The 5767-nt window shown below is 42.6% G+C and overlaps 1 non-coding gene across 1 annotated transcript; it reads right to left on the bottom strand.

Moving 5' to 3' along the window:
* Positions 1 to 4217: 4217 nt before the first annotated feature.
* On the bottom strand, positions 4218 to 4299 carry TRNAS-CGA (transfer RNA serine (anticodon CGA)). Its single transcript has one exon. It is a non-coding gene; the product is annotated as a tRNA-Ser (tRNA).
* Positions 4300 to 5767: the final 1468 nt, after the last annotated feature.

The following is a 5767-nucleotide window of genomic DNA, read 5'->3' as shown; positions in this document are numbered from 1 at the left end:
TCTTTTTTTGCCGGTCATCACCAACAGAAAGCAAAACCAACAAAAACGCGCTACAAACAGAATGCTCACAGCAGACTGGTATACCGGCCACAACTGCTTTTGTTTTCTTTATTGCCTAATTAAACTTGTGCGATGTCTTTCTCCCGATCCCATTGTACAGATCGTTGTACTGTGCAGGTCCATGGAAGTCAGTCCTTAAACGAGTAAAAAATATGGCTGTACCAGGGGGAACAAAAACTTTCTTTTTCAAGCGCCATAGCAATACACTAGAAGTTGACTTATTTAGAAATGAAAGGTTCTTTTGTGCCTTGGGGAAATCACTGCTTCATATGCCGCAAACCGGAAACTATCGAACACGTTTTCTTAGACTGTTGGGAAGCCTTTTTCTTCTGGGCATTCTACAACGAACAATTAAAAAAGACCTTCCCGTGGATGCATTCGGAATTCGATTATTGCCAATTGAAGATGATGCTGGGCTACCGCTGGACATGATCATGCTATTGGGCCTGCACAGTATCTGGCGATCCAGAATGGCTATCAGGCATGCAGACGTTGATGCGAGGAAAATGCGCCAGTATTTTAGCGAAGCCGTTGCGAGTGTTATTGAAGTTCTCAAGACACAAGACGAAGTGCCTGAGTGGCTTCCGAGAATGGAAGTGTTGCTACGGACTTCATAACCTCTTCCTCCTACCTAATTTTCTTCCACCCCCTGCAACGCTTGCCTTCCATTGGAATCCGATTGTCGATTATCTTGTTTTTACATTACATGTCCTGCCCATTTGCCCATTTCTTAGTCCTGATTTCGACTAGAGGGCCATTAACTCTCGTTCCTGTCAGGGCCCACTCAGTTCTCTTCCCATTCTAATTCTTACTTCCTTCTTTTTAAACTTTCTATATACTTTCAGTTTATTATGGAAAGCAAAGCTCCTAAACAAGCTATAATACCTTAATATTTTAGCCATTATCCACAAAAGGTAACTCGTTATACCTAGCGTTTAGTGCGTCATAGCTATAATCGCCAACGTCTCATAAAACACAGCACGGTTCTCTGTTTGTATCTATACACTACACCATTGATCATCCATCCAATAGCTCGCTGCATATGTTGTCATCAGTTTATGTACAAGCATTTTCGTTTGCCTCCACGTTTCAGCCCCTTGGGCGAGTACCTGTAAGATATAGCCGTAATATGCTTTCCCCTTGAGGGAGATTTGCACGCTGCTAATAAAGATGTGATAATACTTACCAAATGCGCTCCATCCCAATCTTATGCTCCGAGTTATTTCTATTTCGTGGTCCGGTTCTGCGGTTACCACCTCGCTAAGTAGACATATTCGCCTACTACTTCCAGTGCTTTGCTACATAACGTAAACTGCTGTTCCTTTCCGAGGCTGTTGAACATTATCTTAGTCTTCTGCATATTGATTTTCAAGCCTACTTTCCTACTTTTGCTGTCTAGGTCATCAATCATTATTTGCAGTTCATCCCCCGAGTTGCTTAGCAAGGCAATGTCATCAGCAAATCGCAGATTACTGACATATTCTCTCTCTACCATTATCCCTAACTGCTCCCATTCCAATGGTCTGAATACTTCCTCTAAGCAAGCGGTAAACAATACTGGGAGATCGTGTCTCCTTGCCTAAAACCTTTGTTTGCGGCAATTTTATTTAAGGAAGGACATTGGTTGTTCTGAAGCCAGCGTACGAGTCTTTCAGCACATTCACATATGGCTCATCTGCACCCTTATTTCGCAACGCCTGCAGGACTGCTCAGGTTTCGACCGTATTAAATGCTTTGTTTTGGTTTTTTTTTCTTTTTGTAATTTTGTTATCTGTAAATCACAAGCCAGTCACAAAACGCTCCCCTGCTCCTATTGGTCGGCCCTGACCGGCAGACATATAGAATTTCTGCGTCATCACCAACTCACCGGTGTGTTTTACGTCATGAGCACGACTTGAGTTGTGATGTTGCGCGCGCGCTGAACTATGACTGATATCCGCGTCCTTCTTGAGGCCCATGATGGTAAGAATACTGCTGTGGCTGAGATAACCTTCCTGCACCTCGCGCACTAACGCTGATTATTGCTTTCGCAGCGCGCCGAACGTAGGCACTCACGGAAGGTTGCGTGTGTGCTTTCTGTTGCTTCCTCACTGCACCGTGGCATGTGTTCTAAATGTATTTAAAGAAAGTAGCCAAGCTCTTAATTTTACAGTCTAGATTCCAAAAGACAGTGCGCGTCACTTTCTAGACCTAATGTACTTCCGACTTGGTCATGTGTGTGAGTACTTCCACCCCACGGCCAAAAATGCAAAGTAACTCGTCTCGTCACTCCAAAGTTATAAAGAACAGAATTTTAGCTTCATGCATTAAAGCAGACATCTCAAAAGCATGCCTATGTTCAATTAATGAAAGCGTCAATGCACAGGTGAGCAGGCTGGAAGTAAGCGGATATCCGGAACACGTAATCATGCAAACCTGTGGAAGGTTGCTAAAGTGGCTCAAGGCTGGGCCAAGACCTAAACCCTCACGCGTAGAAAACCGCTGAGTCGCTGTGATTCCGTATGTGCACAAATGTCCCACAAAATGTCCCATTTTGTGCACGTGCTGCTCAGTCTTTGTGCTGTGCTGCTCAGCATGTGCTGCTCAGTCTTTGTTCTGAACATTGAGGTACGCGATGCCGTCAGGGGTCGAGTAAGTGATTTTTATATTATTGCAAAAGACGTCATAGGCAGAGAAAAAGAGACTCGGTATTCCATACTGCACCCTTGTACCTTTCTAAAAAAAAAAAAAAAAGAAAAAAGATCAATATACAGTTATCTCCCCGAGGCACAAATAACCGGGCACTATTCTCTTATGACATTGTTGTTGTTGTTGTTGTTTTTATTGGCAATAGTTGGAGCTTTCGGGCCTTATCTATAGAACGAGACAAATTGATGACGCCAGTTTGCCAGAATAAAGATCACTTTTAGCTTATGACTGAAAATATGGTTGCGCCCAATTTTCTCTGTCAACTTCTGAGTAAAGTATTTAGATTTCACAGTGTAACGGATGAAGAGCCCTGAAGAGTATTGAAAAAAAAAAAAAAATGGCTGAGTTTTGACCCTGCCAAACTTCGGCGAAGCGAAGGTGTCGTTTTGCTTGGTTTTGCTTTGTTTAGGCTTAGATTTAGACGTGGACAGACATGGTCCATGCAGCGATTAAATTGCCGAGACAATGGAGTCGAGGAGGCTGTCAACTACAAAAGGGAACATGTGATGTTACATGTGCAAGCAAAGGTCAAGTGGTGGTACAAAATAGGTGGTACTAGGGTCAATTTATATAGCCACTCTGTGACCTCTGTCTTGTTGAAGGTCAAGCGGCTTGCCAAGTTCACATTGGCTGATACGTAGCGTAGTGACGATTTCGCTTCAAAAAGCATTACGAATTTCCTCTGCCACGCTGACTCAGCGGTTATGGCGCCTGATTGCTGTGCCCAAGGATGCGGAATCGAATCCAGGCTGCGGCGGCCGCTTTTCGATGATGGCAAAAAGCAGGACGGTCATGTGCTGTGCGATGTCAGTGCACGTTAAAGAACCCCAGGTGGTCCAAATTTCAGGAGCCTTCCACTACTGTATATGTTTTTTTTTTTTTTATCGACTTTGGCATGGAACAGGTACAAACTGTAATTGTAAAACACGTCAGTAACACATTTACCGACGTGACAAGTTGAAATTTTTTTCTTCAACAGCAGCAGTTTGTGAAGCACTCCCATCCATATTGGCTGGTCAAGAAGTACTCAATACGCTTCTCTCTGAACCGTATGACACGTTCAATAAAGTGCTCACGTACAGACCGCACTTCGATACCTGCGTTGTTGTACTGCATCCTCGTTTTCAAAGAGCTGTGGAGGCCTAGGAGCACAATAACATCAAAAGAAATGTGATCTATTTGTACAGGTAAGAACCTAATGCCATAGAGATGTAACGGAAAGTATTTCTCTAACGTTTTTTGAAGGATATCTCAGAAAAAAAAAAATCGCCTCCCAACCAAAAAAGCGTTTTTCGTTGTTTTAAGTTTTTTCTTTTTCTTTTTTTTTTTTTTTTACAAATGAAGGTCGAGCAAGGAAAAAAAAAGGCCTTTCTTCATAGCGTGGGTCGCTTTGGCACAACCTACCTCATAAATGAAACAAATACAAGCATTGTCAAATTTGAAGACCTTTTCAGAAAAATAAAATTCTACGCAGCCGACAGGATTCGAACCTGTGCGGGGAGACCCCAATGGATTTCGAGTCCATCGCCTTAACCACTCGGCCACGACTGCGGGACGGCTTCCCCTTCCGACAACAGCTTGGCATGGACGTGATATTGTGTTGCACACGCTTCATTTCTGAAATTACGCTGGGCATAATGGCAGTTGGCCTGTACAACACTGCATGCTAATCTTCGGAATTAGCTCTCACCATAAATCATCAAAAGAAACCGAGCAGGGGTTGAGGGGAAGCCTTAGTTCGCGAGCCAACATTTCGACAAGGGCGACTTGTCTTCGTTTGTGCAGTGCGATCATGAGTGGCAGGGTTTATATGTTATTTTGTTTCCGAAGAAGAAAAGCGGGAGAGGGAACGAAGGAAGAGGCGCAGGGAAAGGAATGGAATAATTTTTCGTCAGGAATGGGTTTCTCTGAGCTTGGAGCCGGTGGTCCCAAGATTTAAATAGAAAAAAAAAAAAAAAATAGGAAGATGACAGCTGCAGGGAAAAGTGTCATGCAAGGTAGATGAAGAGCCTGCATCAGAAGCAGGTTCGATGTTTGCACCTGTTTCTGAGAACGAGAAAGGCATTTCAAAAGGAGCTGGCACGCAATAAACCAGCAGCGGAATAGCTTTCCGAAAATGGTGAGATACCAACATAGGCTGCGAATGATAGAGTTAAACAGAAGAAAGAAGATGGAATAAAATTTTTAAAAAGTAATAAATAATAAATTGGAGTAAGGCGTACCTGCAAGAGGGGAATTATCGGAAGAAAAGGATTCCGGAGAAAATAAAATTAAGAAGCGAAAAAAAAAAACAAATTTGGAAAAGCACTTGGGGGCCCATGGTAAAGCGGGACTAAGGTGCACAATTCATGCTGTACATGACTGTCTTTCAGAACGATCATGGGACCGGCGGAATATATTTCAAATATTCAGATGTTTATTGAAGCTGGTTGAACCGTTTCAAGTTTATTGATTACAAATCCCTCTTTGCATTATGTCCCTTTAATATTTAAGCATGATTGGAGAATAATTAATGTAATATATTCAACACTGTAGCCATTGCGACTGAAATGCCAGAAAACTATTTGGGGAAGGTTTTAGACTGTATCTGCACGATGACCATTTAGCATTACGCTCACTGATCTCCCTGTCGCTTTGATGCATTTTTTCGGGCATGAGATATCATTCTAGAAGGTAGCATGATATTTTAGTAGAATTTCTAAAATATGCTTTCAATGCACGTATAGGCATTTACCATTGGCACGCTATAATCTCCCTCCTCTCTCTTCCGAAAGGAGAAAAAAAGATGTGTCCTTGCCTTCTAAGAAAACACTGCTCTGCCGTTTCGTTCTTCTACACACGCAAAAAGGAAACAATTTAGGAGAAAGTTTATACTTTATGTGCTGCGGATAATCTCTCTTTACTAAGAGAATGACATTAGGATGAAGCGTATTTGGCAAGTACTCGCAGGTTATGACTAGTATCTTACCAGTAACGCCTAAGCCGGAAATGTATAACAGTTACATCTTACCTGTACTCG

This window comes from Amblyomma maculatum, chromosome 8 (assembly GCF_055883805.1).
Source record: "Amblyomma maculatum isolate TAMU_Amacu chromosome 8, ASM5588380v1, whole genome shotgun sequence".
In the NCBI taxonomy this organism is placed as follows: domain Eukaryota; kingdom Metazoa; phylum Arthropoda; class Arachnida; order Ixodida; family Ixodidae; genus Amblyomma; species Amblyomma maculatum.
This window is presented reverse-complemented; position numbering and strand designations above follow the sequence as displayed.